Raw genomic sequence first — 26705 nt, 5'->3', positions numbered from 1 at the left:
GAAGTTATCAAACTCTAGTGACCACAAAGAGAGGACCTTGTGTCCCCAGGCAGGCCTCCTGTGTGCAGATGCAGCTGGGGCCCTGGAAATGCCCATGTGGGCAGGGCTGGGCTCCATGGTCTCCCTCGAGGGGACAGAAGTAGGAACCTGCTCTCACAGCTCTGCTCAGGAGAGCACCTCCTGATGGAGATGGGGACAGCCCCTCATGAGACCCAGATGTCCTGGTGATTCTTGGGCACGGCCTGAATCTCAGGTTCTTCATGAAGGGTGGGGAGGGCAGCCCAGACACCACAGGTCTCACAGGTCCTGCAGGGGACAGCCCAGCTGCCGTGTGTCCCACAGGTCTTCCAGGGATAGCACCTTGGTGGGCTTGTGGTCCAGCAGGTACATGTTCAAGTGGCTCTCATCATGCCACACAACCATGATCCCATTGGTCAGGTCGACCCCCATCACCAGGTGACAGGCCAAGGTCAGTCAGTTAACCTCCACCATCAAGCCGCCAAAAAAGATCCCCATGTAGTAAACATCGCCCTGGTCCCCGGGGATGCGGGCCTTGGACTGTGGCTGGTGCTGGTAGCTGAAGTCTTCACAGGACACCTCGTAGAAACTGGGGTGCAGGATGCCAAAGAGGGAGGAGAGGATCTCCATGCCCACATGATCACAGGACTTCAAGTCCACATCCGCACATGGCAGGTTGTCCACCTCACAGAGGAAACGCTGCTCACAGAAGCAGCTGACCATCGCCATATGCTGTATGGACACATCCTGCCAGAGCGGGGTGCCTGGGACTTCAAAGACCACCACCCTCCAGGCCCTCTAGAAGGGCACACGGGCCTGGCAGCCCGTTAGTCGGTGATGACCTAGTAGGTGAACCTGTGTCCCACCATGATGGGCTTCTCTGCCCTCTGCAGGGACAGCTCCAGGAAGACCACCTATCTACAGGGATGAGGGACAAGGAGGAAGGAGGATCACTGTCAGAGGCTAATGACAAGACGCCAGAGCTGGGGGCCATGGAAGTGTGCACCTTCTTCAAGGGGGCAGGCCCCGGGCTGCTTTAAGCTACAGCCACTCTCCCAGCCTGTCCCAAGGAAGTCTGCTTATGGGGCCTCCCTCTCTTCTCCCACAGATGGGGGCCATCAGCACCTCATCATACAAAGGGGAGCCTGAGGCTTCAGAGGCAGGAAACCAAACCCACAGTCAGCATGCAGGAGCCAGGAATGCTCCTCCTGGGCCGAAAAACCAGGCAAACCCTGCAGGTGCCCTTCCCTGGCCGACCCCCTGCAGGTCCCATCCCCACCTGCCAGGAATGGAGCACTTTGGGGCACAGCCCTCCTTTCTGTGGCCTACAGACTGGCTAGAATAAGCAGGGCTGGCCTCCTGCCTCACTTTGCTTTGAGGGGGCTGTCGCTGCCCCCACAGAGCTGTCTCCACCCCCATAGGGTCCTCCTTTGAAGGCTACTAGGCCTCTTTCTGACAAGGTCCATTAGTCAACCGCTGCTATTCCTAGGAACGGTCACCCTCGAACTCCCCCAGATCAGGAATCAGGTCCACCCCGTGGGCAGGGAAGGGGAAAGAGGACAGCTAGAAGAACAGGGGGCTTGTTAGTTTGGCCCCAGCCATGAGCCCAAGAGTGGAAGCTCCCAGGTCCAGAAGTTGGAAGTCCTGTCTTTCTGAGGGGACTGCCTGTGGGGACAGCAGCTGCTCCATTGTTAGCAAAGGGTGGTAAGCTCCTCTGAGACGGGTTTTTATTAAGGTTTTATTTATTTGTTTGAGAGAGAGACAACTAAAGAGAGAACACAAGCAGGGGGAGTGGGAGAGGGAGAATCATGCTCCCTCACTGAGCAGGGAGCCCAACATGGTGGGGTTCAATCCCAGGACTCCAGGATCACAACCAGAACTAAAGGTAGATGCTTAATGACTGAGCCATCCAGGTGCCCTGAGACTAATTATTTTTTTCACACAGGCACTAAGGCTACTTCCCAGTGCCTGCCCCATACCTGGCAGCTTAGTATATCGCTCACACAGGGAAAGTGGGCACTATATTTAAATAGGGGACAGGGCCACACTCAGCAGGAAGAGAGGAGTCAGCTCACTGGGGAGCAAGTCCAGGTACAGCCAAAAGGGGAACAAGCCAGACATGAAGCAGGGGCAGAGAAGAGTTCTCCTGGCAGAGGGCAGGCAGAATGTAAATGCTTGGATTCAGGCCAAAGACACATGTAGGATGACCACAAACCTGGGAGCCCCACTGGGGTAGGGGGGATACGGTGGGAGAGGAAAGGCTGGAGAGGACAGGCAGCTGGGGAGCGGATCACAGAGAAGCTCAAATATTATGTTCTGAAAAGATTACTCTGCTGGTTACCAGAGAAGAATGGGCTCTGTACAACGGAGGACAGGGAGACCCTAAACCTAAGCCCTAACCCTAACCCCACCCTAACCCTAATCAAACACTGTGCTCAATTTTGAGGACTGACAGCTCTACTCTGAAGTCACAAACAATTCCATCATGCTGGCTTTCACTCCTCGCTCCTTGCTCAGTATTGCACTGAAAGTTCTATTCAGAGCAATAAGGCAAGAAATAAGGAATCCTCATGTGAAAGGAAACAGGAGATCTAGGTCTATTCAGAGACCAGAGACGGTATCATCATATACAGAGAGCTTCCTAAAGAATCAACAAGAAATGTTCACAGCCAGTTCCCTAATTTTGCAAAGTTACAGGACAAAATATCAATATACAAAAATCTATCTTATTTGTATACACTAGCAATGAATCATCCAAAAAGGAATTTAAGAAAACAAACCATTTTAGGGAACATCCACATGGACAAAATACTTAGGAAAAGATGTAATCAAAGTATACCTCTTGTACACCAAAATTTACAAAACATTGCTGAAAGAAAGGGAAACCTAAATAAATCTGAGGACACCCCATGGTGAGGAAAAGACATATTATTGAAAAGATGGCAACAGTAACAAAGCAATGTGGAAATTCATTATGCTCCCAAGAAATTTCACAAAGGCCTTTGTGAAAGGAAATTTCACAAGGGCCTTTGGGAAGAAATGCCCAAGCTAATTGTAACAGTCATATGGAATTTTAAGGAACCACAAGATAGCCAAAACCACCTTGAAAAAGAAAATCAAAGGTGAAAGGTCATACTTCCAAAGTTCAAATCTTAACACAGAGCAACAGTAAATGAAGCATTGTGATACTGTTATACTGAAACAAATAATACATTATATGTTAATTATTTGATATTTAAATTTCCAAAAAATTTTTTGAATAAATAAAATAAATTTCTTTCTTTTTTTTTAAATGCATACAGATCAGTGGGATTTAACTGAGAGCCCAGATATAAACCCCTTCATCTATGGTCCACTGAATTTTGACAAAGGTGGACAACATTACACTGGGGAGACAGAATGGTCTTTTCAACAAAGGGTGCTAGACAATCAGCTGTCGATGTACACAGGAATGGAACTGGACCCTTACCTCACACCACATATACACATTAATTCAAAATAAGTTAAAGGCTTAAATATAAGAGGTAAAATTATAAAACCTAGAAGAAACAAATGAGGATAAATCTTGATAACCTTGGATTTAGCTATGCTTTTAGATCTGACACCAAAGCATAAGATGGAAAAAAAAAAAAAAGATAAAATAATATCCTCAAAATTAAAAATATGCCCCAGGTGCCTGGGTGGCTCAGTTGGTTAACTGTCCGACTCCTAATTTTGGCTCAGATCATGATCTCAAGGTCATGAGATTGAGCCCCATGTCAGGCTCCACACTGAGTGTGGGGCCTGCTTAAGATTTTCTTTCCTTCTCCCTCTGCCTCTATCCACTTGCATACTCTCTCTCACTCACTCTTAAAAAAGAAATGGAAAAAATTTAAAAAATATTTGTACATCAGAAGACACTATGTAGAAAGTAAAAAGACAGCCCCCAGAATAGAAGGAAATACTTGTACATTATTTATCTAATAAGAGTCTGTTGCCCAGAATATGTAAAGAGCTTTTGCAACTCAACAAAAAGACAACCCCATTGTTCAAATGGACCAAGGACTTGGATAGACCCTTCTCCAGAGAAATCATACAAATGGTGAAAAGCACATGAATAGATGTTAAAAATCATTAGTCTTTATGGAAATGAATATTTAAGCCAGCTAGATGTCCTTTTACACAAGTAGAATCGTTATGATCAAGAACATAAAAAATAACAAAAGGATGTTGAGAAACTGAAACCCTTAAATCTTGCTTGTGAAAAATGGTACATTCTACATATAAAATAGTTTGGCATTTACTCAAATAGGTCCATGCAGAATTACCATAGGCTTCAACAATTGTATCCCTAGGTATATACCCCCCAAATTGAAAATACTGGTTCAAACAAATAAACAAATATGTACAGGAATACTTATAGCAGCCATGTACACAACAGGCAAAACCCAGAAATGTCCATCCATGGGGAAAAGGATGTCCTTTTGCAAATAACAGATGCAAATGTCCATCCATGGGGACAAGGATAAATGAAATGAGGTAGATCCATAAATGGCTATCTTGTTCTGCCCTATAAAGGAATGAAGTAAAATGGTTCACTTGTGGGGGGAAAATGTGGTGGTTCCTTAAAATATTAAGCACAGAATTCCATTGAAGCCTATATGCCCCCAAAATTAAAAATAGAAGTATCCATATTCAGAGCAGCATTTCTCACAACAGCTAAAAGGTGGAAGCCACCCAAGTCTCCATTGACAAATGAATGGATAAACAAAATGTGGCTTATAGAACCATGGAATATGATTCAGCCTTAAAAATGAACGGAGTTCTGACACAGGCTACAACACGGGTTGAACATGGATGTCATTACGCTGAGTGAAATCAGCCAGGCATGAAAGGACAGATACTGTATGATTCCACTTGGATGAGGTGTCTGGGACACAAAGCTGGATGTGGCTACAGGGGGCTTAGGGGAAAGGACAATTGGGAGTTGATGTTTCATGCATACAGGCTCCCTCAGGGAGAGTGAGAAAATTCTGGAGAATGAAGTACAACAGTGGGAACTCATGCAGGGCCAGAGAATTGTGTACCTGAAATGTTTTAAGGGGTCAATATTCTTATGTTCAGTCCCTGTGAAAAAGTGCATGAAGGATTGGTGCATGTCACAATGTAGATGGACACTGAAAACAGCCCCAGTGACATAAGCCATATAGAAATAGCACTCAGATGGGAGCCATCTATGTTCCGTAAGTCCATCAAAGTTACCCAAATAAGGGAAAGCCCTGGAAGAAGATCCAGAAGAAGAAAACTGGATCCAAAAGGAGAAGACATTTCAGACCATCGGGCAGGTGGTGACAGCTGAAGTGGGCCTGGGTTCAAATGTGAGAACCATCATGATTTCCTCACTTGGGGTTACATGGTGGTTCTGTGGGACACTGTCCCTGTTTGGGGCAAAATGCACTGAAGTATCCTGTGTGAAGTGGCAAACATGGTAAAGAAACAATAGCTGGGGACCCTGAGTGTGGAGATAAAGCATATTTGTGCTGCTGTGACAAATTACTGCAGATTTGAAATCACCTCAGAGTAAATGACTCTTCCAAACATCCGTGTTAGCACCACATCACAGAAGCAGAGAGGACATCAGACTTCGGATAGAGGTCAAGTTCTGCCAGATCCAGTTCACCCACCGTGGAGAGGCCACTCTCAGCCTTGGAGGAAGACCCATGTTAGCAAGAGACTCCTGGGAGGATTAAATCGGGTGCCCCCAGGTCTTGGGTACAGTAGAAGCAGTGGGATTTGGAATTCCAATTCTCCACAACGCTCCACCACAAAATGGTAAGAACTGTGAAAAAGTGTGAAGGGAAGCCTCAATAAAGTGGACTGGGGATGCCAGAAGGGGAGGCTGGAAGGGGGCGCCTGCCACTCAGTGCCCATTACCAACCCCACATTACAATCCCCCATGGGAGAGACTCATCCATTCCAGGCCCCACAGGGGAAGCTGGAGGGTTCATCTCCTACAAGAAATCCACCACCCCTGCAACTAGGCTGGTGAGAATCCTCCATCTCCCCGAACCCCTGCTTTTCTCCAGTGGACTCTCCTTCCAAACAACCCTCCCAACTTCCTCCTTCTCCACGAAATAATGTTCCTCTCCTTTGTTTCTTGCACTTGCCTGTGATGTGCCCGTAGCTTGCTCATCCCAGATTGCCATCCTCTGCTATTCCCAAATAAACCCATTCTGCTGGTCAAATAACTGGCAGTTTGAGTTTAAGGCAAACAGAACTAATAAATTCAAGAAACTTGCAAGGAACAAAATCAATATACACAAATCAATTGCATTTCCCCCATCAGAAAAGACTAGGAGAACAATCTCATTTACTACTGCATCCAAAACAAGATATCTAGGAGTCCCCTGAACCAACGGGGTGACAGTCCTGTCTTCTGACAGCCGTGGGACACTGATGACAGGTAGAGAGGGAGACACACGGAAACAGGAAGACACTCTGTGCTCAGGGAAGAACCGAAACTGGGAAATTACCTCCTCTCTCCAAAACAGTCTACACAGTCCACTGTCGCTCCTGAGCTTCCAGACTCTGGACCAACCCTGACATGGGTGTGGACACAGGAAGGACCCTGCAGGGCTAAGGCAGGGGGAGCATGAGCACCGAGGCGGGTGGCCGCTCCGTGACTGCAGACTGTCTCAGGAGCCCCAGGAACGGAATCTGCATTCTCACAGAGACGCGGAACCCAGTGCGTGCATCTGAGCCCAGAAAGGGGAACCCCACTGTCCCACAAACAGCAGCACAGGAGGCCACCTAACCACACACAAAACCGGAAGCCCCAGTGTCTACACAGCACGCCCTTCCTCCTGAGACCAGGCACCCCCTCGCCACTCCCTGCTGAGGCGGCTTCTCCTCCAGCGGTGGGTCCTGAGGGGGTGAGACTGCTGTCAGTGTGGACACAGCCTTAGTCCTCCACGGTGGGTCCTGTCACTGTGTATGTGGAACCATATCCTCCCCAGCTTGTCCTGTCAGCGTGGGAGCGTCCCCAAGTCCTCCAGAAATCACAGTGGCTCCCAAGGAGGCCCTACTCCAGTTCCAGTTGCCAAGGCACAGGCCAGGCTCCCAGCAGAAGCTGGGGTTCTGCGCCCTCTGCAGGCGGTGGAAGGCAGTGCAGGCTTAGGGGAGTTCACCCTTCAATGGAAGCACCTGCTCCCTCCTGGGGTCCAGCTGGAGCCATTTCTTCTGGAAATTCAAGCTCCATGAGCCCAATATCCCCCAGATTCTCCAAAAATAGCCAAGGAACAATGAATTGGAAACAATATGGAATGACAACGGTCCCTGAACCAAACGTTGACAATGAACATGACCCTGGCCCAAGCAGACCCATACTCTGACCTGAACTTGCTCTCAATCCTGGCCCTGGCCCCAATACAAGACCCTAATCCTAGCCCCCTACCCAAACAGTGTTCACAAGACTCAAAAGGTAGAAACTGAAAATATCCATCACTGGTGAATGCATAAACAAAGTGTGGTGAAAGGTTTCAATTGGGTTCAGGTTCAGCTTTCAGCCAGAGTTCTAGATCAGGCTTTGAGGATAGCGTCAGAGTGAGGACTTAGAGTGAGGGGCAAGGGAGCAGTTAGAGTTTAGGGCTTTAGGATTTAGGGTTTAAGACTCAGGGTTTCTGGGATAAAGTTCAAGGTCAAATTTGGGGTTTGGGTTCATGTTGGGATTTGAGTTCAGAGTTCTGGTTTAGGGTTTGGGTTCATGCTTCAGGGCTTGGATCTGGGTTCAGGTTCAGAACTTAGGCTTTTGGTACAATTTCAGGTTTGGATTCAGGGTTTCAATTTGGGCTTTAAGGTCAGGTTAGTTTTCACCGTTAAATTTAGGAATTGAGGTATTTAGAGATGACACATTTTTGTCAGTTGTCACCTAAATCTGAAATGTATTTCATCTGGGTGTCAGGAGCTCATTTAGAATTTAAGATCTCAGTGATTTCCTACCCACAGCATTCTGATCCCAGGGTCTCCCAGTCATTGAGAATTTGCTTTTGTCTTGGCTCAAACATACCCTTGGCAGACAAGGGTGAGTAGCTGCCAAAGTTGGGATGATTTCACAATGGTAGAGGTGTGAACCCAGATATTGTGGAAATGTTCATGGAAAATGAAACCTGTGACAAAATAACTGGTTGACTTCTTATTTTTCCACAAAGACAAAGTCTTCAATAGAATCTGATAGTGTTCCCTAGGAAGGCCTATGGTATTCATTACCAGTACTGAAAGAGGGCCCTCTCCCCTGCTTTAAACTAAGAATCACAGCAGAATACATCCTATTTTGTGTCAAAAATAAAATGTTATTATTTGGCTGTTCCAGTGTACAATTTGTGGAAGCACTGACAACATTTTCCTTTTTCAGATCCTCATCAGCACACGAGTAAAATGCAGGCAATGTTGTAATGCACTGCTCATTGAAATACCAAGAATTTTAAGTCTCAGCCTAAAGAGCTAGTCATGGGGTGGACCACCCAGGACAGGGGCTTATCCATTGCAACTGAACAAGTGGCCTAGTCCAGGCCCATGCCAGTGCCACAGAGGGCCCAGGAAGCCAGGTGCTTCATAACATTGCTGAGGGCTGAATCAGACTTGTCCTGAAGCCCACACGTGCTAGATCCTCTGCTACCTAAGGAGAATCCCAAAAGTAATCATGGTCTTGGCCCGAACAAGACGAGCATCTGTGTGGTATAGAGCCCACAAGATATACCTGCCATGCAATGGGGACTAACTCAGCCAAACAATACCTACATGGAATTCAACCACAGACAAACATGCTGTGAGAAGCTTAAGGCTGACGTTGAAATGGGGTGTGGGAGGGAATTCCTGAGGCCTTCATTGTTGGCCAATCTCACTATCATCTTTTTTTTCTTTCATGTGCAGGGGCAGGGTCAGGCAGGATGGATACCAGTGACTTCCCACTCTGCCTCTGGAAAAGAAGAGCTCTCTCCCATCTTCCATCACGTTGCAGATCTGGGGTGTAGGAAACTACCACCCATGGGCCAAATGGACCTCCCCCCATATTCTCAAAATCAAGTGTGCCTGGAACATTAGTTATGGACAGTCTGTGGCTGCTTTCAAGCCATAATGCAAGAGTGAAGTTATTGCCAGAAACACCACATGGACTGCAACACCTAACAGAAAATCTTTTCAGAAGACTTTCCAGAAAAGTCTATGCCCATCCCTGGTCTCAAAGATACTAGGATCATGTCCTTTCTTTGAGGATAACTTAGCCTCTTCTGAATCAAATCAATTTCTTCACCCCCAGAGGCAAGGACTTCCATCCTTTTAGCCAGAACTCCATCTCCATCCTCCTCTATTGACGCCATTCAAGGTGCAGGTCTACAGGTCTGCAGCCCAACGGGTATTCACTGTTGTTTACAGGGTAGTGATGCTCAGAAAAGGAGATGTAAGTTTGACCTTGTGAGGGTAAACGTGTGCTTCCTCTTTGGGACCCACAGTGTGCAAGAATACAATACAGTAGCATGCTTTCTGTCCCACAGGAACGGCCATGCAATGTGGTTGAATAGTGATCTCAGAAGAAAGCCACCTTCACAGAACAAACTTCATCTGGGGGGACTTCCAAGTCTCTTGTCCTGCACACTAGTTTCCACTGAGGCTGGGGGCACACAGAGGGGCAGAGACTCCCCTTGCCCATCAGGATTTTGAGGGATGGCTACTGCTCCAGGACCAAAGATCCTGAAACCATTCATCCATCTGTCATCCAGCCAGGCATCTGTGAGTGAGATCTACTCCAAGCAGAAAGGACAGACCAAGAGACAGAAAATGACAGCCTTGTGTGACAAGTGCCATGACAAGGGACACTCAGGAGGACTGGGGGTGTTGGCCAGACCTGGGGGTAGGGGGGCCAGGGAATGCTCCAGGAGGGTGATCACAGCTGTGTCATGACAGGGGATCTCAGGAGGACTGGGAGTGTGCAGGGTTGGTCAGACTCAAGGGCAGGGGACCAGGGATACTCCAGGATGTCACAGCTGTGCCTTTGGGTGGTTACACATGTCAGCTTGACTGGGCATTGTCCAGACCAGAAACGACAGCGTGGGTGAGGGGCAGTGTCCCTAAACTGTCTTCTGCACAGGAAAGTTTTGTAAGGAGATTTCTTTCAGTATGATTTTAAGCCACATGTGGCCATTAGTCCCTAAAGCTGATTATGGAGAACATGAAGTCTGTCATTGGCCACGGCTTTCATGGACAGTTGAATGAGAAGTCATCAAAGAGGGAGAAAAACCACGAGAGACTCTTCGTTACAGAAACAAACAGGGTTGCTGGAGGGAAGGTGGATGGGGGATGGGGTAACTGGGTGATGGGCATTAAGGAGGGCACGTGATGTAATGAGCACTGGGGGTTATACGCATCTGATCTATTATTGAACACTACACTTGAAACTCATGATTTCTATAGGTTGGCTCATTGACATTGAAATAAACAAAAATAACTCAAACAAACATTTCTAAAAATCTGTGTGGAACCACCAAAGACATTTAACAGCCAACGCAATGTTGAGAAAGAAAAACAAAGCTGGAGGAGTCACAATTCCAGATTTCAAGTTATACTACAAAGCTGCAGTCATCCTAAGAGTATGGCACTGGCACAAAAATACACACAGTGACCAAGGGAGTGGGAGAGAAGCTCAGAAATAAACCCACAGTTGTGTGGCCAATTAGTGTTCCCCAAAGCAGGCAAGAATATTGAAAAGGAAAAGGAAATTCTCTACAACAAACTGTGTTGGAGAACTGGACATCTACTTGCAGAATAATGCAGTTATTCTGCTTCCCTACGCCATACAGATACATAAACTCAAAACAGTTTCAAGACCTCAATGGAAGACCTGAAACCATAAAAATCCTACAAGAGGGCACAGACAGAACTTCTTCACAGCAGGAAAACTAGGAAAAAGTAATAATAAAAAGACAACCTATCAAAAGGGAGAAGATATTGCAAATATCCTATGCAGTAAAGGAATAGTGTCCAAAATATGTGGAGTGGATACAACTCAACACCAAAAAACAAACAATCCAGCTAAAAAATAGTCCAAAGACATGAACAGACATTTCTCCAAAGAAGAAATACAGATGGCCAATGGTCCCAGGAAAAGATGTTCACCATCACCCAAGCTCAGGAATATGCAAATCAAAAGTATAATGAGATATTAGCACATACTGTCAGAATGGCTCCCATCAACAGCACAAGGAACAGCAGGTGCTGGGATGGTGTGGTAAAAGGGGACCCTCGTGCACTCTTGGTAGAAAAGCAACCTACTGCAGCCACTCTAGAAAACAGTATGGAAGGTCCTTAAGACGTTAAACATAGAGCTATCCTAGGATCCAGCAAGCACACTACTGGGTATTTACCTAAAGCATACAAAAACAAAAACTCAAAAGGATACATGCACCCCTATGTTTCCTGCAGCATTATTTACAAGATCACAACATGGAAGCAACCCAAGTGTCCATTGATAAAGTGCTAAATGAGCTGAGAGATGTACACACACACACACACACACACACACACCCATACACAGTAGAATATTACTCATCATAAAAAGAATGAAATCTTGCCATTTGCAGTCACATGGATGGATCTAGAGAGGATTACCCTAAGTGAAATCAGTCAGTCAGAGAAAGACAATACTATATGATGTCACTCCTGTGTAGAATGGAAGAAACAAACATACATAAATAAAGGAGAAAAAAGAGACAAACCAAAATACAGATTCTTAATGACAGAGAACAAACTGACAGATACCAAAGGGGAGGTAATGGATGGATGACTGAAATAGATGAAGGGGACTAAGAGTACACTTGTTTGATGAGCAGTAAGTAATATACAGAATTACTGACTCATGCTATTGTACACTTGAAACTCATATAACACTGTATGCTAACTCGACTGGAATTAAACAATAAAAAAGATTTTTCTTTCAGTAACCTACTTGAAAAAGCTTTGATCCACAATGTTCATATGCCCTACTTGGGAGTATTTGCTCATCAATATTTATTCATTCGATGCCTTGAATTCAAATTTCACTAAATCCTTACATTTTGCCTGTTAATCCTAGCCCACAGGAGCCATGTCCCTTTTCATCCATGATCTGCACCTATGCATTCAAGAGAGTGTAAGTAGAGAAAGATGCCATGTCATAACCCAGAAAGCTATTACTGTGTCTGTTTTAGTATGAGATGGTCACAGAGTGTGGGACAGGTTTCAGAGCTGGTTTGTTCTCTATCCTGGATCACTAACTCATTGGTCATGACTTGGATCCATTTGGCTACTAGATTTCCTGTGGGCAAGCTTGCTTCCAAGCAGATCTATGGAAGAAGCAAAGGTGGATAGATTCAGTGCAGGATAGGAAGAGGGTCAAGTACAGACAAGGGTATGATCCCTCCCCTGATCCAGGAACTGGATATGGGAGGGTATGGGTATGGGAGACAGAAGCAATGGGAAGCCACCAAACTCACCAGCTGAATGCAGGGGGCACAGGTCAAGGGATCTCATGATGTGGAGAGTGGAGGCTGCTCTGAGCTACCTCTGGGAGGGAGGGGGGGAAGGAATAAGAAAGAGAAGCTGCTTTCCCCTGGCCCATGCCACTTGCCCACCACTCCTGGCAAACATCAGTCTACACTGCTGACACAGGCTGGGCTCACAATGGGCTGGCTTGGGTCCTTCAGCTCTAAGTGGGCAGCTGGCTCCAGGGCTCAGGAACATGCTGATGGAAGTGGCAGGGAAGGCTGGCCCTCTGGGGTATCCCTTCTTTGAGCAGAGAGCCCTGAGAATGGCTGAAAACCCACTGAGAGGTTTGGAAGACATGCCATGAATGAACTACAACATGGAGAAACAGAAAACACTATTGGTTTTTAAGGTCAGAGCTGTCAGCTGATGAAGTGGGGAGAACTTCCCTAAGGAGGACGTAGGGGAGGGCAGGCTGGGCTGAAAAGAGAGACGTGGCTCTCCTGATTGGGAACCTGCAGCCTCCTTCCAGGGCAGGTCATTATTCTTACCTCGCAGGGAACTGATGGAAGTGTTCCATCAGGGGACTGACAGACCTGCCTCTTGAGAAGGCTATCTTGGCATCAGGTTGCTCAAGGCAGAGGATGAGGGCCACATGGAGAGAGGGCAATACCTCGGGGGGTCATGGGGTAAGAGCAGAGGCTCATGATCATGAAGATGATGAAAAGTAGAAGGTGGCAGCATGGGAGCCCCTGGCATGAAAGTGCCATGGGCATAGTGCCCACCGCTACAGTGACTGGATGTCTTCTGTGCCAGGCATGGTTCACTTCAGTGGACTCCAGACTAGTCCTGACCACACCCCTAGGAAGCATGCACCACCACCACCCTCCTCTCTCCATACTGCTGCTAGGAATCACAATCACCAGAAACTGATCGGTTTTCATGATAACCAAGCACCTCTGGTGGTGTTCTAGTGTGACCCTCATGTCTGGCCAGAGACTGCTGTCTCCCTGTCTCCACACAACTCAACAGACAGGAGGGTTTCCTTAAATTCCACAGGTTTTGATGAGACAGATCCTAGGCCCCATACCCCACCCACCACGAACACCCAGTGGGTCACTCGGGACACCGGCTATTGTCATGAAACTCACCATTCCCTGTTTCAGTCACTTCCAACAGAAAGTCAGGTTCTGATCCCCCAATTTACCATATCCTGGTTGCTGACTTAGGGCCATGCCATGAACGCACAGGGCACCTTTCTGTTAGAGAAGGCCACCCCGCACCTCCTGGAAAATGTTTCTAAGAAAATACAAGTCCATCAGGGCTACAGTGTGAACAGTGGTACACAGCCTGCATGGTAGAAATCAGTAATTCTAACAAGGGTTCACCACCTACCCCCCCCCCCATCTCATAAAACCTTCCTTCCTCTGTTCCCATGGAAGTCGTGGTCTACCCTCAGAAAATACCCCAGGAAACTAACCTTTAAATGAATGCTCCCTTCATGCTCTGGTTCAAATCTTGTCCAACCACAATAGTATAAAAGTAGAAATCAGTCAGAAGAAGAAAATGGGACAGTCACAAATATGTGGAAATTTAACAACATATTCGTAAACAACCAATAGTCAAATAAGAAATCAAAAGAAAATTTAAAAGTACCTTGAGACAAACGAAAAAGAGAACCTATGAAAAGTTATGGGATGCAGCAAAAGTAGCTCTAAGGGGAAAGTTCATAGAAATTTAGGTCCTCATCAATCCATCTGAAAGTTCTCCAATAACCAACCTAATATACACGGAAAAAAGTAAAAAAAAAAAAAAAAAAAAAAAAATCAAAGTCCCAAATCAGTAGGTAGAAGGAAATAACAATAAGGAAAGTGGAAATAAATCCAATGGAAACTAAAAAGGCAAAATGTCAATGAAAATACAACCTGTCTTTTTTGGAAAGATAAGCAAAATTGACAAACTTTTAGCTAGACTCATCAAGAAAGAGAGAGGGCTCAAGTAACAATCAGGAAAGAAAGATAATTGATTACTGTCTCACATCAAAATCCTATAAGAGAACCCAGACAACAACGTCTTCAACCTTGGGCACTGCAACTTCTTGCAAGACATGTCTCTAAAGGCCAGGGAAACAAAAGCAAAAATGAACTATCAAGACTCCATCAAGGTAAAATCTTCTGCACAGCAAAGGAAACAATTAACAAAACTAAAAGGCAGCCTACAGAATAGGAGAAGAAATTTTCAAATAGCTTGACAGATAAAAGTCTGGTATCCAAGATCTACAAAGAAATGCTCAAACTCAACACCCAAGAAACAAAGAAACCACTCAAGAAATGGGAAGAAGACAGGAAGAGACACTTCTCCAAAGGAGACACACAAATGGCCAAGAGACCATGAAAAAATTATCCACATCACTTGTAATCAGGGAATTCAAAACCACAATGAGATACCTCCTTCCAGCAGTTAGGATGGCTAAAATTAACAGGACAAGAATCAACAACTGTTGGCGAGGAGGTGGAGAAGGGGAACCCTCTTACACTCTTGGTGGGAATGCAAGCTGGTGCTGTCACCCTGGAAAACAGCATGGAGGTTCCTCAAAAAGTTAAAAATAGAGCTGCCCTATGACCCAGCAATTGCACTCCTGGGTATTTACCTCAAAGATAGAGATTCAGTGAAAAGAAAGGGTCCATGCTCCCCAATGTTCCTAGCAGCAATGTCCACAATAGCCAAAGTGTGGAAGGAGCTGAGATGTCCTTCAACAGAGGAATGGATAAAGAAGATGTGGTGTATACATACCATAGAACAGTACTCAGCCATCAGAAGGGATGAATGCCCACTATTTGCATCGACATGGATGGAACTGGAGGGGGTTATACTAAATGAAATCAGTCAAGCAGAGAATGACTATAATCATATGGTATCACTCATATGTGGAGCACAAGGAATAGTGTGGAGGACCACAGGGGAAGGGAGGGAAAACTGAATGGGAAGAAATCAAAGAGGAAGACAAACCATGAGAGACTCTTAATCATAGGAAACAAATTGGAGGAGAGGTGGGTTTGGGGGCGGGGTAGTTGGATGATGGGTATTAAGGAGGGAACATGTGATGATGAGCCCTGGGTCTTACATGCAAATAATGAATCATTGACCATTACATCAAAAACTATACCTTGGCTAACTTAATTTAAATTGAAAATGTGAAAAACTTAAAAAAGAAAGAAACATGAGTAGCACAAGAATACAAAGGATCGTTAGAGAGTACTATGACCAAGTAGAGGCCAACACCTTGGACAACCTAGTAGAAATGGATAAATTCCTAACAACAACCTAGAATGAACCATGAAGGAAAAAAGTCTGAACAGACTGATCACTAGTAAAAAGATTGATTTGATAATCAAACCCTCCCAGGAAACAAATGCCCAAGACCAGACAGTTTCACTGAGGAGTTCAACCAGATGGTAGAAGAAGAATTAATACCAACCCTTCCCAAACTGTTTTTTAAAAAGGAGAAAAGAGGGAGGCGCCTGAGTAGTTCAGTGGGTTAAAGCCTCTGCCTTCAGCTCAGCTCATGATCCCAGGGTCCTGGGATTGAGCCCCGCATCAGGCTCTCTGCTCGGCGGGGACCCTGCTTCCCCCTCTCTCTCTGCCTGTTTGTGATCCCCCCCCCTCTCTGTCAAATAAATAAAATCTTTAAAAAAAGGAGAGAAGGGCATATGTCTAGACTCATTTTATGAAGACAGCATTACAGTGGTATCAAAACAAGACAAGGATGCCACAAGAAAAGGAAAGGCCAATATCACTCATGAACAGAGATGCAAAAATCCTCAACAAATTATCGGCAACATAAATTCAACAATCCATCAGGAGAATGACACAACATGATTCAGTGTGATTTATTCCAGGGATGCAAGGATGATTCCACATCTGCACATCCACCAAGAGCACACACCACCTTAACAAAATAAAAGATAAAAATCTTAGGATTGTTACAATAGATGCACAAAGAACACTTGGGAAGATGCAATATACATTTATGATAAAGACTCTAAACCATCTGGGTACTGCGGGAACACACCTCAACCAAACCAAGAGCCTATATGAAAAGCCCACAGCCAACATTATACTAGAGGGTGAAATGCTGAAAACTTTTCCACTACCAGCAAGAACAAGATAAAGATGCCCACTCTTACCACTTTCATTCATCATTGTATTGAAAGCTCTAGTCAAACCATTTAGACAAAAAAAAAAAAAAAGAAAGAAAGAAAAGAAAAAAGAAAAAAAGATATGAAATCTAAATAGGAGAAGAAAATGGTCACTATTAGCAGATGACATGATACTATATGTAGAAATCGCTAGAGTCAAAAAATACATTTTTATTAACAAATAAACACATTTGAATAAATTAGGATAAACAAATTCAGTAAAGCTGCAGGATACAAAGTCAATTACAGAGACATGTTGCATTTCTTTTTTTTTTTTTTAAGAATGTATTGATTTGACACACACAAAGAAAGAGAGAGAGAGCATAAGCAAGGGGAGCAGCAGAGAGTGAGGGAAAAGCCGACTCCCTGCTGAGCAGTGAGCCCAATGCCAGACCCATTCCCAAAATCCCAGGATCATGACCTGACCTGAAGGCAGACACTTAACTGACTGAGCCACCCACGTGACCCAACTTGTATTCCTTTATACTGATGACCAACTTTCACATAGAGAGATTAAGAAAGCAATGGCATTAATGATTGCATCAAGCAAAAACCATTTAGGACTAAAAGTAATCAAGAATGAGATAGACCTGGTATACTGAACATGTGGTGGAAAAGGAAGGAAAAACATGTGCGTGTTGGTGGATAAATGTATGGGCCAAAGATCTGGAAGATGACACAAATAAATGGAAGCATATGTCATGCTTATTAGCTGGAAGAGTTAATAATGTTAACATGTCCACCATACCCAAAGCAATCTACAGATGGGATGAAATCCCTATCTGAATTCCAATGGCATTATTCAAAGAAATAAAAGACAGTCCTAAAATTAATATGGAATCACAAAAGACCCCCAAAACCCAAAGCAATCTTGAGAAAGAAGAAGAGAGAGAGAGTCCAAGATGGTGAAAGAGTAGGAGACCTTCATTTCATCTGGCACAAGGAATTTAGCTAGAGAGCTATCAGACCATTCTGAACACCTGCAAATTCAAGCCAAGATCCAAGAAAAGAATAGCAGCAACTCTACAAACAGAAAAGTGACAACTTTCCACAAGGTAGGAGGTATAGAAAAGTGAGTCTAAGCTGATAGGTGGGAAGATAAACCCTGGAGGGAGGGAGCCTCCATCAGCCAGCTACTGCCAAGTGCTTGGCAGCAGAGCACAAAATTGGAACTTTTAGAAGTTGGCTCTGATGAAGGATGTCACTCTGGCAGCTGGGTAGGGTTGGAACCCTCAATGGGACAGTGTGGCCTCAGGATCCTTGGGGTCCCAGGAAGACCAGGGTGCTTGAGAACAGCAGAGCTCCCAGGTATTAGAAAAGGGAAGCTGGCTGCAAAGAGTGAGCCCAGGAGTTGGCTCTAAGCTGGAGGTTGCCATAAACTGTGATCCATGGCACAGTCTCGCCACCGGTCTTTGAGAAGAGGCCCAAGAAGCAGCACAAATGGGGAGAGATCCCTTTCTTCCCCAGGAGGAGTGGTACCTGAGGATGCTAAAGGAGTCTGCTGTATCTGGAGACTCCAAACAGGGTCATGTGCCAGAGACAGAAATTCTTGGTCACAGGTCCGAATAGCACGGAGTACAGACAGGGAGACATGAAGGACTGACCTATTTTCTGTGAGGGTGCACTGAAGGAGTGGGGCCCTGAGCTCTCAGCTACAGGACCAGAGATAAGGAGGCTGCCATGTTCATTCTCATCCCAAAAAATAGGATTATTCCCTGCATGTTTTCAGAAAAGAATTCTTTGAAAATGAAACTCAATCACAAGAGGAAAGGTGGAAAAAACTCAAATACATGGATGCTAGAGAGCATCCTACTAAAGAATGAGTGGTGAACCAGTAAATTCAAGATGAATTTTAAAAATTCATGGAAACACAGGAGAATGAAAATACAACCATTCAATATCTTTGGGATGCTGTGAAGGCAGTCCTAAGAGAGAATTATATAACACTACAAACCTTCCTCAAGAACCAAGAAAGGTCTCAAATACACAACCTAACCTTACACCTAAAGGATCTGGAGAAAGAGGAGCATAGAGAGCCTAAACCCAGAAGGAGAAGAGAAATAATAAGGATTAGAGCAGAAATCAATGAAGTAGAAACCAAAAGAATAGTAGAACAAATCAATGAAACTCGGAACTGCTTCTTTGAAAGAATTAATAAGATTGATACACCCCTGGCCAAACATCTCAAAAAGGAAACAGAAAGGACCCAAATCAATAAAACCATGAATCAAGAAGGAGATATCACATCCAACACCAAAGAAATACAAACAATTATAAGAACATAGGATGGCAACTCTATGTCAACAAATCAGACAGTCTTGAAGAAATGGATGTACTCCCCAAAATATAGAAATGACCCAAACTAAATCAGGAATAAAGGGAAACCTAAAGAGACCCATAACCAGTAAGGAGATCGAAGAAATCATCAAAAATCCCCCAGGAAACAAGAGCCCAGTGCCAGATGGCTTCCCAGGAGAGTTCTACCAAACATTTAAAGAAGATTTAATACCTCTTCTTCTGAAAGTTTTCCAAAAAATACAACTAGAAGAAAAACTTCCAAACCCTTTGAATGAGGCCAACATTACCTTGATACCAAAACCAGACAAGGAGCCCACCCAAAGGGAGAATTACAGACCACTATCCATGATGAATATGGATGCAAAAATTCTCACCAACATGCTGGCCAATAGGATCGAACAGCCCAGTAAAAGGATGATTCACCATGACAAAATAGAGTTTATGCCCGGGCTGCAATGTTGGTTTGACAACCACAAATCAATCAATGGAATCCACTACCTTAATAGAAGAAAGAACAAGAACATAGGATCCTCTCAATAGATGCACAAAAAGCATCTTACAAATTAATGCATACCTTCTTGATCAAAACTCTCCACCGTGGAGGGATAGAGGGTACATACTTCCAATTCATAAAGGCCATCTATGGGGAACCCACAGAGAATATCATTCCCAATGGGAAAAAACTGAGAGCTTTTCCCTTTAGGTCAGGAGCATGACAGGGATGCCCATTCTCATCACTATTGTTCAACATACTAGAAATCCTAGCCTCAGCCATCAGACAACAAAAGAAATGAAAGGCGTCCTAATTGGCAATGAAGAAGTCAGACTCTCACCCTTTGCAGACAATAGGATACTTTCTGTGGACAACCCAAAAGACTCCACCCCAAAATTGCTAGAACTCATCCAGGAATTCCGTAAAGTGGCAGGATATAAAATCAACGCACAGAAATCAGTTGCATTTGTCTACAGCAACTATAGGTAGTTGCAACAGAAGAAAGAGAAATTAAGGAGTCCATCCAAAGCATAATTGCACTCCCAAACCATAAGATACTTAGGAATCCATCTAACCAAAGAGGCAAACTATCTGTATTCAGAAAACTATACCATAGTCATGAAAGAAATGGAGGAAGACACAAAGAAATGGAAAATAGTTCCATGTACATGGATTGGAAGAACAAATATTGTGGAAATGTCTATGCTACCCAGAACAATCCACAGATTCAATGCACTCCCTATCAAAATACCATCCACATTTTTCACAGAACAGGAATAAATAACCAAAGGGATGTTGAAAAAGAAAACCAAAGCTGATAGCAACCCAATTGCAGACTTCAAGCTTTCTTCAAGCAAGGAATGTGAAGGAAGGAAGTAAGGAAGGGAGGAAGGAAGGAAGGAAGGAAGGAAAAGAAGAAGAGAAAGAAAGAAGAAGGAAATAAAGAATAAAGAAAGAAAGAAAGAAAGAAAGGTAGGACAGAAACTAACCCACACATGTATGGTCTTAACTTATGACACAGCAGCAGAAAATATACCATGGGAAAAGGACTGTCTATTCAGTGAATGGTACTAGGATAGCGGGACACTAAATGCAGAAGAATTGACTGGACCACTTTTTTTTTTTTTTAAAGATTTTATTTCTATTTATTTGACAGACAGAGATCACAAGTAGGCAGAAAGGCAGGCAGAGAGAGAGGAGGAAGCAGGCTCTCCGCAGAGAGCCCAATGCAGGGCTCGATACCAGGACTCTGGGATCACTACCTGAGTGAAGGCAGAGGCTTTAACCCGCTGAGCCACCCAGGTGCCCCTGGACTGCTTTCTTACACTGGACCTACAAATTGTGAGTGGATGAATGACTTGAACATAAGAATTGAATCTATAAACCTCCAAGAAGAAAACACAGGTAGTAAGTTTCTCGATATTGGTTTTAAGGAAGAGTCTTTTACACCAGACACCAAAAGCAAAGGCACCAAAGGCAAAAATAAACAAATGGAAGGACATCGAAGTGAAATTTCTGCATGACAAAAGAAACCATCAAACCCTTAAAAGCCAACCTCCGCAATGAGAAAAAAATATCTGCACATCGTATGTGTGAGAAGAGGCTAATATCCAAAATACACAAAACACTCCTTCAAATTCAAACAAAAAATAAAAAATACAAACTCAGAATAAAATGTGAATAGATACTTTCCAAAGATGGTGTACAGGTGGCCAACAGACACAGAAAAAGTTGTTCAACATCACTAACAGTCATCAGGGAAACAAAAGTCCAAACCACCATCAGGTATCACCTCACAACAGCTGGAATGACAATCATCCCAGAGACAGACACCAGGTGAGGTCAAGGGTGTGTACACAAGGGAACCCTGTGCACTGTTGGTGAGAATAAATATTGGTGCAGCCACTGTAACAAATGCTTTGGAGGTTCCAGAAAAAATGAATACAACTACCACATGACCCAGTCAGTGCTCTACTGAGTATTTCTTTGGAGAACACAAAAACACTCCTTCCAAAAGAGAGATGCACTCCCATGTTTACGGCAGCATTATTCGTAATAACCAGACATGGAAACATCGACCTTGGGAGCATTATGCTAAATAACTCAGACACAGAAGGACAAACACCAGAGGCTCTCATGGACATTCCATATGGGAAAAAATACTGAATGCATAGATAATGAGAACAGATGGGTGGTTTCCAGATTTGGGGATAGTGGGGGAAATGGGTGTCCAAGCTTCGAACCCTCACTCATTGGGCACAGAGCTCCATGTCCACGTCAGCATGAACACTGCTCCTTCAAATCTCTTGTCTCCCATTCCTTCAAATCAGACACCAAGCTCCAGTCACCACTCTATTTTCCCTCAGAGAAGTAAGGAAAAGGATAGAATAAAACACTACGTGGGCACAGCACACTTCTATCCAAATAGAATTCCGCATTCTTTCTCATCTGGGAAGTCCTACACTGCCCATAGTAATGAGAGGTGCCACAAGTTCAGTCCTCATATATATAGATGACCTTGTGTTTTTCCTTTTGATATTTGGATCTCGAAGTCAATGTCTATATTGCTTTCTTAAAATAACAAGAATAAGAATGACGTGGTCACATAAAGGTCTGGGTCTCCATAACCAGACAACATGGCTCTGGTTCAGATGAGGATGAAGACACAACCTCTTCCAGGAAGCAAAGCCCAAACCCTCAGGGATCCTGACACACCTCATGGGTGATGGGCTCCTTTGCTGCATGGAGTTGTCCGAGTGCAAAGATGCAGGCACCCTCCAGGGTTCATTCTGTTTTCTTCATAAATTCTCCAGTTCAAGTCACAAGGGACTCATGGGGTCAGGTTTCAGAGCCCAGAATGGGCCACCAGGTGAGTAGCCACACACACAGAGACACACACACACACACCACCTCCCTCCCCTACCAGGGAAGGCTAACAGGGGCTTGTGTTCCATTGGGAGCACAATGAGCCACCCCCCAGGCTCCTAAACAACCTATACTTCTCCATTTCTCCCCTCACAAAGAGCACTGCACCCTGTTACAGCTATGAGGCTATGTCTTACTTTAAAAAATAATTTCTTTTTAAAAAGATTTTATTTATTTATTTGACAGAGGGAGACACATCAAGGGAGGGAACACAAGCACGGGGAGTAAGAGAGGGGGAAGCAGGCTTCCTACCAAGCAAGGAGCCCAATGTGTGCTTCAATCCCAGCACCCTGGAATCATGACCGGAGCCAAAATCAGATGCTGAATGACTGAGCCACGCAGGTGCTTCTCAAAAATAATTTCGAATATCAGAAAGTGGTTCATGGAAGAGAAAAACATGAACCCCTACAAAGGATTCTTTGACTATTTCAGAACACTGTTTTCCCATTGTTTAATGGAAACAGGAAAGAAAAACACACAGACTTCCCCTTCCACTAGCAGGTCTGATTCACTTCAGTGATTGAAAGAAGAGCAGGAAATAAAAGAGGAACCGATGATGTTCTGATGACCATCAATCCAACCACCGAACTTTCAAATCTTCACCCACATGCAAAGAAAGAAGCACAAACCAGTTTCTCAGCCTGGCAATGTGGAGAAGTCTGAAGTGGAGTGACAGGGACAGACGATGAGGTTGTGTGTGTTGGCTGAGGTTGGTGGCACAGATGGTGCCCTGCCAGCTCACCACCCGGGCCTCACATGTCCTCAGCCAGGAACATGCTCACAGCCCTGACCTGTCACAACAGTCACACGGAAACACACAGCCACCCCTGGAGACAGCCCTGCCCACAACCTCTTGCAGAATGCACTCATCTCTCCTCCAGGACCCCTGTCAGCTCCAGGCAGACCTGGAACTCCCCTGTCTGCTGCAAAGCTCTAGATTCCCCCATCCATCCTTCCAAAATTACACTGGACCAAGTCTTTCATGAGAAAGGGAGAAGGCTACCTCCTGAATGGTTAACTCTTTTCATCTTCTGTTGTATTTCTCTCCACTTACCTTTCTCCCTGGGCAAACTGTAAGGACCATAGGAATGGAACATGTACATGCTCTGAGATCTGGATCTTTCATTGCAGCTTTCTGAGGACTCCTTATGCAATAAGAAACTAGAGTATCCTACCACAGTGTGTTCAAAAATGATCATCCACAGAATAAGAGATTGAAAAACCACTCATTTTTACCTCATGAAGCAGAACATGGTTTTCTTCTTTCCTTCATTGACTTCAATTCCAATTCGTTTCCATGCAGTGGTAATTCCTTTGCTTCAGGTGTAGGATTTAGTGATTCCTCACCTGCATACATCAACCGGAGCTCATCACAACAAGTGCCCTCCCTAATAGCCATCACCCATTTAACTCTTCTCCCCACACACCCTTCCTCCAGCAACCCTTGGTTTGTGCTCTGAGGTTGAGTCTGTTTCTTTTGCCTATCTTTCTCTTCTCACTATGTTCATCTGTTTTCTTTCTGAAATGCCATAGGGGTGAAGTCATAGGGTATTGGTCTTTCCTTACTGATTTTGCTTAGCTTAATCCACTCTAGATCCATCCACATCCTTGCAGATGGTAAGATTTCATTCTTTTTGAAGCTGGCTCTTATTCCACTGTGTGTGTGTGTGTGATATTCATATAAAAATATATATAAAAATATAAATATATATAATACATTAAAAATATAAATATATATAAAAAAGAAGATGTGGGAGACTATATTTATGTAATATCCATATATTATTCATATATGAATAATTACATTACATATATTCATATGTAATTATTCATATATTACATATATATAATCTCCCACACCTTTTTAAAAATATTTTTTAATTTTTTAAATAAACATATAATGTATTATTAGCCCCAGGGGCACAGGTCTTTTAATTTTTTAAATAAACATACAATGTATTATTAGCCCCAGGGGCACAGTGTGTAAACTCACCAGGTTTACACACTTCACAGCACTCACCATAGCACATACCCTCCCCAATGTCGGTAACCCCACCACCCTCTCCGTACCCTCCTCCCCCTGGCCACCCTCAGTTTGTTTTGTGACATTAAGAGTTTCTTATGGTGGGGCGCCTGGGTGGCTCAGTGGGTTAGGCTTCTGCCTTCGGCTCAGGTCATGATCTCAGGGCCCTGGGATCGAGTCCCGAGTCGGGCTCTCTGCTCAGCAGGGAGCCTGCTTCCTCCTTCTCTCTGCCTGCCTCTCTGCCTACTTGTGATCTCTCTCTGTCAAATAAATAAATAAAATCTAAAAAAAAAAAAAAAAGAGTTTCTTATGGTTTGTCTCCCTCCCAATCCCATCTTGTTTCATTTATTCTTTTCCTACCCCTCAAACCCCCCATGTTTCATCTCCACTTCCTCATATCAGTCTCCCACATCTTCTTTCTCCATTCATCAGTGAATGGACATTGGGACTCTCTCCATAGTTTCACTATTGTTGATAATGTTGCTATAAACATCACGGTGCTTGTGTCCCATTGAAGGTGCATTTTTGTGTCTTTTGGATAAATACCTAGGAGTACAACTGTTGAATCCTCAGTTGTCCAGTTTTTAGCTTTTGGAGGAAGCACCATACTCTTTTCCAGAGTGGCTACATCAGCCTACATTCCCACCAACTGCAGGAGGGTTCCACTTTAAGCAGAACATTATGTGCCAGCAATTTCCTAAGGAGGAAACAGAAAAACTGTGGGATAACCTGACTCCCCCAGCATCAGACAAGCAGCTACAGAAATTCACCCCAAGTTCCTGACACCAAGCCCCTTGAAGCCACCTCTATCCACAAGAATTCCCAAAGACTCTCTGACTTCACCACCAGTGAAATTACAGAGAAAATACGGCATATCCAACTATCTAGATGATCCCTTTAGTGAAACTAGAAAGTCAAGCTTCACTTTTAAATCATCAAAGGCTCCTTGGAATCATTTTGGATTTTCCCTCTGCCCTCATTGCAATTCTTTGGATGAAAAGACAATCAGTTAGGAAACTTCACCTTTGGCAAAGGACAAGACATCATCCAAGTCTCTATCTGACCACAAACAGCCATTCTATGTGCTGGCTGTTCCACCACAGCCTAAGCCCAGTGGAATAAACACTGTTAGATTAAGGAACACATTCCATGTTAAAAACATACACTGAGTAAATCATATCTTTCCTTTCTAATCCAAGGGATTGCCTAGGAAAAAGATGTTCCAAATACCTTTGTAAACCAGAAGTGAACAAAGAAAATGGGATGCCCTGCCATGTGCTCCCTGCAGGGAAACTCTGGAACTTTGGCACCCACTCTAGATTGCTGACAGCTGCTTCAGTGTGACTTTGGGGTTCCACTGGAGACAAGAGAAAAGCCCAGGAGGTTTGGGATGAAAGAGAACTTTTACCTCCCATTCTGACATGGATGTGACCTTGCACACAGTGCACCTGCTGCTTTCTCTGAACACTAACCTCCTGTGACGAGCTGCATGACTGACTCAGACGCTGATTTCAAAACTTCAGTTCTCGTGAACCCAGAGTGAAGAAGGGTTGTCAGGTGGGGATAAATGGGCACCTCCAACCTAAGGCCTGCACACCTGCTCCAATTCCTGGGAGAACTGGAAACACATGCTTGTCTTTTAAGTGGTAATTAGCTTCATTCTAAAGTCAACCAATGCCATTGTCCTTTCTGGATAAGTGAAGTTACTCTTCCAGAAAAATGCTCAACTTATTAGCTCTAAATGCAAAATGAGTCAGGTTTGGTTTCCCCCCCTCCCAGCTCCAGACCCTACTGGGAAGCCCCTCCTGCACCATCCTTACAGCCCATTACTACCAAACCTGGGGAAACGGCACAATGCTGAGTGGGTGGACAGCTCCAGAGGTTGTGACTGCCGCTCATGAGCCTGGGGAAACAGAGAATACACAGCTCACCACTCCTTCCTATATAAACAAGCAGCAGTGCCTCACCTTTCAGGGTCTCTCACACTAGCACCTCACGACTGCCCTCAGTGCCGACAGGCTGAACTGACTCCTCTTCTAGCGTCTTTCACACTGCAGCTCAGCACTGCCTCCAGTGGTGGCAAGCAGCATTGCCATGCTTTCCAGTGACACTCAAACCACAGCTCACCACTCCCTCCAATGGCACCAACCTGTACTGCTGGGCCTTCCAGCATCTTGTAGTGCAGCTCACTGGGAGAACTGCCTCCACTGGTCTCAAGCCTCACTGGCATGTCTTCTACTGTCCCTCAGATGGCAATTCA

At 44.5% G+C, this 26705-nt stretch overlaps 1 pseudogene; it reads right to left on the bottom strand.

The window, feature by feature from the left end:
- Positions 1–26675, bottom strand: LOC106005808 (annotated as a pseudogene).
- Positions 26676–26705: the final 30 nt, after the last annotated feature.

Source organism: Mustela putorius, unplaced genomic scaffold (genome assembly GCF_011764305.1).
Source record: "Mustela putorius furo isolate JIRA1106 unplaced genomic scaffold, ASM1176430v1.1 tig00003863_pilon_pilon_pilon, whole genome shotgun sequence".
NCBI classification, from domain to species: Eukaryota; Metazoa; Chordata; class Mammalia; order Carnivora; family Mustelidae; genus Mustela; species Mustela putorius.
Note: the sequence above shows the minus strand (reverse complement) of the source record. Positions and strands in the feature narration are given on the sequence as shown.